The sequence below is a fragment of the Lolium rigidum genome, chromosome 1 (assembly GCF_022539505.1).
Source record: "Lolium rigidum isolate FL_2022 chromosome 1, APGP_CSIRO_Lrig_0.1, whole genome shotgun sequence".
In the NCBI taxonomy this organism is placed as follows: Eukaryota; Viridiplantae; Streptophyta; class Magnoliopsida; order Poales; family Poaceae; genus Lolium; species Lolium rigidum.
Window position 1 is genome coordinate 245,386,482 of NC_061508.1, and position 10,868 is coordinate 245,397,349.

General features: G+C 41.7%; 1 long non-coding RNA gene across 2 annotated transcripts; it reads left to right on the forward strand.

Moving 5' to 3' along the window:
* The first annotated feature begins 8,197 nt into the window (after positions 1 to 8,197).
* LOC124683435 lies at positions 8,198 to 10,463 on the forward strand. 2 transcript variants are annotated; one of them, XR_006996687.1, is made up of 5 exons: positions 8,198 to 8,363; positions 8,454 to 8,499; positions 9,667 to 9,787; positions 9,929 to 10,024; positions 10,361 to 10,463. It is a non-coding gene; the product is annotated as an uncharacterized LOC124683435 (long non-coding RNA). The 2 variants fall into 2 exon arrangements; XR_006996688.1 differs by having other exon boundaries at positions 9,929 to 9,968; positions 10,361 to 10,457.
* The last annotated feature ends 405 nt before the right edge of the window (positions 10,464 to 10,868 follow it).

Genomic DNA, 10,868 nt, shown 5'->3' on the forward strand with positions numbered 1-10,868 from the left:
AATGGTGGTTAATACCAAGTTCTGCCGAGCTGATCCATCAAATGGACCAAGTCCCAAGCTTGGTACACTCACACACACAGGCTGCACACACAGCATGTGTGCATGCAGTACACACACACAGCAAGAGAGGAGTCACCAACACATGCCAGGCTCAGCTGTCGACCAGGGAAGCATTGGCTGGCCACATATAAGCTTTTCACAGCCAAAACCCTAGCCAATTGCTTCATCCATCGACAGGCATCAGGGTAAGTAGCTAGCTAGCAAGAACAGCTCAAGAACACCAAGAACTGATGAACAGCTAAGGCTGTCTCATCCACTTCACAACCACCAGAAAATAAACCAAGATCACAAGCTCACAAGGAGGAGCAGGACAAGCACCAGCTCATCACTCAAGCAATCCTCTACACCAACCCATTTCTAGGAGCTGGAGTGAGGTATACACAAGAATCATGAGCAAGCATCTGTCTTGCTCATAAATAAGCATACACTTGCATCACAGAAGCAAAGTGGGCATGAAACCCTGGATATATCATCATTTGGTTGCAAGACTAATTGGTGCCAGTAAATCAAACAAAGGCTAGGAGGAAAAATTAACCAAGGGAACACTGGTTGTGTCAACACAGTGACACAACCAGAGAAATCCAGCATGGATTCAATCCATGTAGCCATTCCAAGACACCAAGCACCTAATTGTCTAGCTACACCATCAGAATGGTAGATATACAATCTTCTACCAATTTTGTCAACATCACAAAGCCTCTGGCAATCATACATGATCAGCCAGCAAGCATTTGTCCATGCACAGTAAGCCACAGAGAGGGGAGCTACCATGATAGCAGCACAAGTGCTGTCAGGGCTACCTCAAACCCACAGAAACATTCACTAAGCCACTGCATCATAACCCAATAGGGTTCAGCATGAGCTAGGGTACCCAATCAGTGATTGGCATCCCTCTAGCTACATCAAGTCTATCCATGAGATCATTACTGCTTAGCAGTTCACCTCATTTATCTGATCAAGCAAGTTAAACTACCCAGATAAATGAAATGAATAATTAAACAGTGCACCAGACCATTGCAAATGATCCAGATGATCACTGCAAGCCACAGCAGGTGCTGGGGTAAGCAAGAGCATGCACCAGCACAGGCTTAAGTGCCCCACAAGCCATAGGACAGCAGAAAATTACCAAGCACTGAGGATCATATGATCATCAGGGCCTAACAAGGCATGCAAGTGCATGCTAGGGCCAACCTAGCACCAAATTATGAATCATATAACTTACACAGAACCAATTCATCAATAGTTGCTTCACAGATAATCAAATGAATGATTTATAATTGTATCCAGAAGCACATCAAATACATGATGTACCACTGGATCAAGCTAGACATGAATAGCACACATCACTGACATTGCTCAAGCAATAATTATTCAAGTAAACCAACCAGGAATACAGATATGAATGGCACACACATATAATTAAGCCATAACAACAACCAGAACCAAGTCATAGAGCTAGAATTAAGCAAAAGAGGCAAGCATAGCAAGTAATTAGAGAAGAATCTTGCACAGAAGCATTGACCAAGGCCAGCTGATACACATCAGTAGCATAACAACATAGGAGCAACACACAGCAGTTCTTGTGCAGGCAAGCACAGCACAGCAGTAGAGCTAGAGGAGGAAGAAGATCAAGCACAGGAGGTGAGCAGAAGAGGAGGCGCACTTACTTGGAGTCGAGCAGAACAACGCAGCCATGGCGGCCACGGCGGCACACGCCGGAGCGCGGCGGCGCCAGACCAAGCCAGGCCATGGCAGCACCACATCACCTCGCGCACACGGTGGCGAAGCCACGGCGGCACCACAGAGCCAGGAGCGACGGGATCGCCCTGATCCCGTAACCCTAGCCGCCGCAGAGGTAGACGAAGGCGAGCTGGAGCAGCACCGCTCCAGATCGACGCGGATGAGGAGGACCGCCATCGTGAGGCGCGTCGATTGCGCACCATGGCGGGGGCCAATTCCGGCGGAGCTCGCCGGAATCGAGCGGCGACGGCGGTGGCGACACGAATCGCCAGAGGGGATTAGGGTTAGGGTTTCACACGCGCGCGCGAGAGAGAGAGAGAAGTGAGGCTGGTCGAGCCAGACCAGGTGGGTCGGTTCGACCTAACCCGTTGGGCCACCCTGACAGGTGGGGCCCAAGGGCATTTTAGTCATTTCACAAAATTAGTTAAAAACAGAAACTTTGAAATTACATAAGAAATGTTTAAAAGCTCTAAAAAAATAATTAAAAATATGAAAATTGATCAGCATAAAATTCTCTATCTAAATAAAATATCAAAGAGAATTTTTAAAGACAATTAAGAATAAGTCTTAATTTGATGATTTAAATAATGATTTAAATCACACATATTATTTTCAATAATGAAAATAAGTCCATTAATGCAATTGAACTTTAAAAACACCTTGAAAATATTTCAAGGTTGTATTTACCCTAAATAGAGTATCTCCAAATCTATCTTAGTATTAACCTCTTATATGAAATAATAATGTCATCGGAAGGGGGAGACAAACCCTAAAACTGGAATCATGCTTAATTGCTTCTTTAACCATTGCCCTTATCGGACAATGATGCTATTTTTCAGAAACAGAGGACAAGGGTCAGTCCACACCATCCAACTGCAAAACTTTGCAGTGTTCAGGCAAGTTCATCACTTGCTCATGTCATTTGAATATCTTTATCAAATTACTTGCAAAGTACTATGAAAATCACTATCTATTATATACTAAAAGCAAAATAAATTAAGGTGTTTTAACGGAGACACCATGTTAATCCACATAAGCTAAAATTACTAGCTCATTTGATTGTAATAGTAACGGATGAGATTAAATCAAGTCAAAGTTACGTAAATTGTTGTCACGTTACAAAACAAAACACGTACACATGAAAAGGTAAGAGGCTGTGATGTCCATATAAACTTCCACATGTGCTAAATAGACTAGCCTATGATGGTGGAGATTAAAAAACAATCCCCTACAACATCGTGCAATTGAACAAAACAAGGAAGGAAGGAGTCTGTTGACTCTTAACCGGTACCAAAAAGAATCCAAATGTTGTACGTAAAATAGGACGAACTCTATCTCCCTCAAAAAAAAAAACGCCAGCTCTATATCTCTTTCTTTTCTCTCTATACCATACTACTATGAGACTAGGGCCACACGTATCCATACATGAGAAACTGAAAAACCGTATGAGGTTAAAACACTACATGCAGCATATATAAAAGTGACATATCAGCCGGAATGACTGATTACACAGAAAATTTGATCTGTCTCACACACGTATATATTGCCACTTAATTATGACATCTTTGATTCTCAAAAACAAAATATATACTCATAGATACGGTCCTGCAAATTGAATTTTTCATAGGAATACATAGGTTTCTATAAGACTACTATCGTGCAAATTCGAGTTTTCCAACATTATATATGCATGAGTATATTTCGGAATGGAATAAATTTGACCTCTAACGAATGAGTCCGGTTGCTTCCGTACGTTGAGAAATAGAGTCCAGATGCTATACGTCACCTAGGCCAGTTAGATGATTTATATATGAAATCTGCGTCGAATAGAGATATAGATATACGAGGCTGGCTACTAACTAATCGGTGAGAAGAAAAACTCATGTTTTTCTGCGTGTCAGGACATATGAGCGATACTACTCAAGGATATGGTGGCATGTATATGAGAAAGGCAATATATGAATAAAAGGAAGCCACCGCGTTCTTGCCTATGCTAAATATGAGAAAGGCAATATACGAATATATATGAAAAAATGATGATATGGTGGCACATATATGAGAAAGGCATACGAATAAAAAAGAAGCCACCAAGTTCTTCCATATGTGCTAAATAATCTAACCTTCTTACTCTTCGTTAACTACATATAATTTAATGGTGGAGATTTAAAATATATGCATAAGAAGTATTTTCCAGGACAGAAAAACTAAGACTGCTAAAGAATGTAAAAAAAAAGAGTCTAGATGCTACACGAGCACTCAACCCAGCTAGATGATTTATGTGGATGAAATCTTCACCGAATATAGATATAGGTAGGTGATGCTAACTCTAAGCTAATCGGTGAGATAAGAAAACTTCAAAGTTGGCCGTATTTGCATTTAGCTTGCGTGTGTGTGCGCGTTCCATCACATACGTGTGATACTACCCTTGGATATGGTGGCATGTATTTTAAAAAATAACATTGTGGCAAGAAAAAATATAAAATGCTTTAAAAATAAATGTCTTGTATAAGTTTTTAGAATTTGAACGTATGTATGAAAGTAATAAAAAAGTATAACATGTTGCAGTTGAATTAACGTCTCAAATTCTAAAAACTTATACAAGAAGTTAATATCAAATAATAGGATCCTAAGACCGACTAACAGACAAGAGCCATACTACCAAACTAACTGAATTCTTCAAACGCGCTTTGAAAAAAAAAACGAGCCATGCAAACCCCTAGCTCACGAAATTACTATGCAATAAAATGTGGATCCATACAAAAACTTCGAACAACACCGAGCCAATTTCTCCTATAAATGTCCCTAGACTACCCGGCCATCCAGGCCATTTGGGAGGGGCAAAACAATCCTGTTCGTCCGTTTCACCCGCGTCCAACCCGCTTTTCACCGTGGCCGTTAGATGCAGTCATTTTTTCTGCACCTTTTGTCTTTAAACGAGCCAATGACTCATGAGACCAGCTGCGTGTGGGGGCTGCCTGTCGGAGACAGCCACAGGTGTTCGTCCGCGTTACCATCTTTCTCCTACCCGCAAGAGCAGTAAAAACCTAGATCGCGGGGCACCCAATCCCCGCGTCTCCTCTCCTCCCCAATCCCCGTTTCTCCTCTTCCCCGATGGAGTCCAACCAGCCGCATCCTTCTTCCTCCCCCGATCCGCGCCGCCTTCTTCCTCCTCCCCCGATCCGCACCGTCTCCTCTCGTCCTCCCGAAGGCGCGGGAGAAGGGGCGCTGCAAAAGGGATGAGCAGAGGCAGGAGGGAGCGCGGGCGCCGCCGCTGCCGCTTCGTACCTCGCATCGGGATAGCGGGACCAAGAAAAGTGGCTCTGAGGCGCTGTTGTGGGACCACCGGGAGGCAACTGTCACTACCGGTCGCGGGCGTGGCCGTGCCAAGAGTAGGCGGGCGTGGGCTGCGTCAGCCGCCGACTCGGGTCGACGGCGGCGCGGGGGAGACCGGCTGCGGCGGCCAGGGCCCATCGACGAGCGCCTCCACAGGTGGCGGCGCTGAGAGACCGGCTGTGTGACCACGGCCGACGAGCTCGACGAGATGGAGGGCTAGGGTTAGCCATTGCGAGCGCGCCGGTGAGTCCGCCATGAGCGGATCCCTGCTTCCTCGCTGCCTGTGTTGGTGAGGTGTGCTTCACCCTCCTCTCCATCTCTAACTTCTCGTTTCTCTTCTTTTGTGTAGCGACCAACACTGGGAAGGGAACGACTAATCAACCAGAGAACTAGGTGATTCCCCAACTCTTCTTATTCCATCTCCTAGAATAGCCTCTTATTTCCCTAAATTTCCTTTTGGATCTCGATTTTGTTTGGTTCTGGGTTCTCCTCTTTAGGCTACAGCAAAAAAAAAAGATTTTTAAGTCGATGGCCATTGATCTTAAAGTAGCAAGACGATTGATGTTTTGTATGGCTTGCTGCAGATTTTTGCAATTTGGACAAGGATTTAAGTAAGAAAAGTCAGAAGAAGAGGATCTGTAGGAGCAGGTCAACCATGGCCAGATGCACACGTATTTGATGAAATGCAGATCTCACCACGAAGAAGCCATGGGAGGAGAGTAGGTTGGCCGGCCGTGCGCGGCGTTGCGCCACTGGTGGGCGATGGTGGCCGGCCGCACGCACAACTGGTGGAAGATGGTGGCCGCGGATGCTGGTGGTCTCATTTTCTGGTGGGTTTCTTTATTTTCTTTGCCTCGTCTTGTTTCACCTTACTAGGCTGCTTGCAGCCCGCCTTATTGTCTTGGTCTTGGATCTCCAGATCCAATAGCCACGGGTATTCAGTTGTGAATGCTTGTGTGTTTGTGTATAGCATGTCATATGTATATACATGTATGGATAGGGTCCTGGGGAATTTGTACCAGAAATGTTGCATGGTGTGGTGCAGTTTTTAGAGTTAGAGTTTGAGTGTGCTCCAATCGGTTTGGTTTGCCTCAAGTTTCTATTGATGTATACATTGATGCATTGCAGGGTGTAGTATATGATTTATGCAACTTTCAGATAATCAAATATTCTTATGTAGAGTATGTCAGTCCACTTTCATTAATCAAGTCATGTTTAAATTCGACGCAAGTTAATTCTTCATCAGATTTACAAAAAAAAATGCTGAACTTGGATTTTTTCAAGGTCTTCCATCTTTACATGGCAATGCTTAGTGTATAAATTTGCATTCTTGCGTGTTTAAATTAACTAAATCATCTTTACGTATCAAGGTCTCTTCTCATGTACCCTGTCATTGATCTGAATGGTAACATTGGAGTCTCTTAAGTCGCCTCATATTCTACGTTTTTGTATTAAGCCAAAGTTCGTTCATTAATTGGTAACATCATTGCTCGTGTGGCAGCAGACTATCAATAAATAGTGGGAGGAGGGGTGGCCTTGGGAGTCCTCCCGGCTCCGGCGCAAGTAAGCAATGGGATGCATTCCGTCCAGCCTGGTGTGGCTCTGGTTGAGGTATTGTTCGAGTTTTATCTTGCCTTTCACTTCGTTTATGTCAGTTTAGATTGATCTAATCAACTTCTTCTCCTCTTAGGAATGGCTCTCTCTGCTTGTTGGAACAGGAAGGGAGAAAGCAAGAAATATATCAGCCAATGAACTGGTTGATAAATAGGTAATTTCTTGTTCTTTCTAAGCATTTTAATTTGATGCTTAAGATTTTTTTCTCCGTATATGACTAACTTTAAACAAAAAATACAGATTGGACCATTATTGGAAAAGAGCACAAGATTTGAGGATTAGAGAATGCTTCTAGACCAGAAGCACCATCTTTAGACTACGCATCGAGCGGCTGTTGTTCGATGTGGGAACTAAAATTCACTGTTTTGACCCGATCGGACGATCAACGAAGGTTTGCCTCTCGGAGTTGACGAGCTCAAAATTTACCCTGAACTGATTAGGGCACTTGCTAAGCAAGTAGTCCAAGACTAGCGCCAGCTGAAGGTTCTACCCCCAACTTACATAAAATGACTGTTTGTACCATATCTTAATAACTGTCATGTGGTGTGTAAACTGCTGAAGTTAAACGTTAATCACTTCATGTTGGGCATGCAGATGAACAAGAAATTGCAGCAGCTGAAGGCACCAACAAACCTTGAGGTGTCAAAACTTAGTGTGGAAGGCCGTGGGATGGTCGTGTAATTGTAAACTATATACCTGATAGCCTTGTGATGCACATGATGAGACACGCCATGGTGGGCTGCTGATGCAGTATCAACCACTATTACCATCACCATCAAGGGACAGTAAAGATTGTATACTGAATTCTGAGTTCCATCCCCTAATCCTCATTTTGGCCATTTTGGGGAATCCCTGTTTTACTAAAGTGGGGCACCTGTTATCTGTGGCATTGTCAAGTATAACAAATGCCAACCTTTTGGTCATGTTAATTCTAGATTGTATAGGAACACATGTGTGGCTATAGGAGCTTAAGCTCTATGATGTGGATATGAAAATTTTAACATCATTCAATCTTTCTCGCTTTGTTGCTTCTCACTTTTTCTCCGGTGGAGGTGTTTGTTACAATTTTTATACTGCCTTAATGCTTTCCAGTCTTAGATCGATCTAATAATGCATCTCTCTGTTTGGTGGAACAGAAAGGAGCGAAAGGGTGATTTTTTTGGAGGGTCTGATCATTGTTGTTCTGCTTGATTAGCACAACAATAGGGTTGCTCCCTCCTGCAAAGTATCGACCACATCTATGCCTCCCTCCACATCATCTCCTCTATTTATATCTACAAGATTTTTTTTGTAAGAAGAAGAGCAACAATTTTAGCCAGAGCAATATATTTAAAGTCATTGATAATAGTGTTGATTGTAAAATTTCTTAATCCCCAGGCCATATAATAAAAGGTGAAGAGCGGCGATAGGGAACCACGCCTACGAGCATGCTCATGGTGGTACCCAGATCCCAACAATGCATGGTTACGGATGTCCTCGGCCAGGAAACTCTTTCTTTTCTCTTCGATTTTCAGTGACATCACTTTGGTTTATGCTTGATTCGGTGTGCATTGTGATTTTTCTCTTTTTAAGATTGTTGTTTGGTTGGATGTAGAAACAAATGAAGATGTGAAAAGGTGCGGATTTGACAATGATATATAGCTGTTAATTTTTTCTGCTTGGTGTTGTTCCCTACTAAAAAGAAAAGCTCTATATGATTGTGACAGGATAATTGTGAGGATATGAGGCTTCAAGAAATAACCGTCATATTAGGTCTGAAATTTTTGTCTACATCCCCAACTTAGTGTCATCTGTTTACTTCATGTGTTACTGTTATCATTGTTGTGCATTGCCCATGTTAAACTTTCGCTCTTTTACGCTGAGGGGTTGCCGTGGGAACCGCATCGGCTTTGTTTTCTGCTTATTGTGTGTGCTCTGTTGTCCACATAGTGGTTGCCTCATTTCTTCTTCTGTTCCTTGACATGTGCGGTGATCGGTTTGCTTTGTGTGTTGTCCAATCTGTTCTAGCTATCAAGTTTGATTACTGGTGATATGTAATACCCAATTGGTCTATAGCCAAATCACTTGGGTAGGCACATGATATGTATGCCACCTAGCAACAAATAACCTGTATTGACACATCTTCACTGCTATTTTGGAATGTAATTATTGGTTTTTTGCTTTGCCGAATTGATCTCTGGACTTATATTATTTCAGAATTTTGGGATGCTAAATATTGCTTTTTGCATTGCAATATTGATTTATACCTCTTATGTTCCGAATCTATATTATTTAGGACTTACGATGTGGTTTTTTTTATATTTGTTGTCTGTATTTTGGCACTTCCTTACTCTGAAAGTGTATTCTGATATGTTGTGCATTTGTGCATAAAATAGCCGACTTACAACAACATTTGGGTGACAACATGCCACTGTGGAACGAAATCATGGTTAAATAGATGTATTGTGCAATTCTATAAGCCGAAAAAAAAGACTTCAAGCTTCGTTCAATCTGATATCCTGCTTTAAATTTCTGTTCAGTAGTACACAAAGTAGGACCAATCATTCTTGCCCATTCCAGAGTGTATATATTATCTGCTCTACAGAAAATTTGTTGGTTATCATCTCCTATATCTTTGAAAGTGACCCTGCATATACTTCTTTTGCGAATACGCAAAATCCTTGTGTATCATTGCATTAAAAGAGAGAAACAGCTATAGAGAGTACATATAATATCTGAAGTACTGTAGTTTTTTTCTGAATAGCTCTGAATCTTGAATGATTCCACTGGACACTAATTACCAACGTTGCCGTAATAATATTGTTGTAACTATTATTCAGCTCTGTAATCTTGCTGATTTGATGTGGTTAGTGTAGTAGTAAATCTTGCAGCCACCAACTGATGCTTTTGAGGTTTAACTTTTGCTTCTTTCTTGAGTAGGTTGGTATAAAGGTGAAGAGCTTCAAGGCCTTGTTGGTTTGCAAGGCGCTGGTTGTTGATGCGAGCTTATTTGGAGCCTCCAGATTATCCTGGGCATCATCAAAAGGATGGCAGCAATGGAGTAAGTTCTGAATGGCTCTGAATTTTGAATGATTCCACTGGACACTAATTAGCAACGTTGTCGTAATAATATTGTTGTAACTATTATTCAGCTCATTATAAAATTGTTGATGGTTAAGAGGATTTGCTGCTGTTTTTGCAGCTTTGTCATGGATCTGAGCAAAAAGAAGAGTCCCGGGAAGGTGAATTGTAGGAAGGAGACGACCAGTACTGGTCAAAACTGTTGTGTTGGAGGAGGGTGAATTTTCCATCTATATTTTTGTATTTAGTTTAGTTCGGCACTAAAAAACTGTACACTAACTGTTGGTTCTTCACATTTTTCGTTAGCATTATATAGAGTCTTTATATTCTTTCATTTTTTTGTCTATATTTCTAAGTGTGCCATTCTAGGACTATTTTGAGCACCTGGTCAGTCTTGCCATGTGAACCATTTCTTATGGCTTTGTAATGTTGATAGGCAGCACAATGTCTCTTGACTAGGCCATAAATTATCTTATTTTTAGGACTCGTATTTTTTTTGTTTAGGAAACAAAGTATTATATGTTTACTTATTTTTGTCTCTCTTATTTTGTAGATTTGGTCCTTTCTTTCGTTAAAATGGTAAGAGATGCCTGCAAAGTATTACTCCACTGAAGTCTGAGATGAGTATACAGGAGTATGAGTCTTCTATTTGCAGGTAAGTTCTCAGCATCTTATCACTAGCGATTACATGCAGCATTTATGGTATTAGCTTGATGGTCTATTTTACAAGATAAAGCCAGTGCACATGTTTAGATTTCTAATTTTAATTCGATAGTTTTTGTAGGATTGCTTGCATAGGCATTACTATATTTTATTACATCTCTTTTTGAAGAATCTGCACTATGCTCGTTATGCTTTTAGTCATACTTAACATTTTGTCCTAGCTGGGCCCTCACTTTTCTCCTTGACCCCAGCCTCCCTCTTTTTGGCATAAAGTCATAGATATTATCATAACTTTGATGCAATATGTACTGCAGATTTAATCCAGCTGACATAGGGTTCTTACTCTTCCATTTTAGGTTCATTGAACAACCTGACGACACATGGTTGTTACTTTTCCA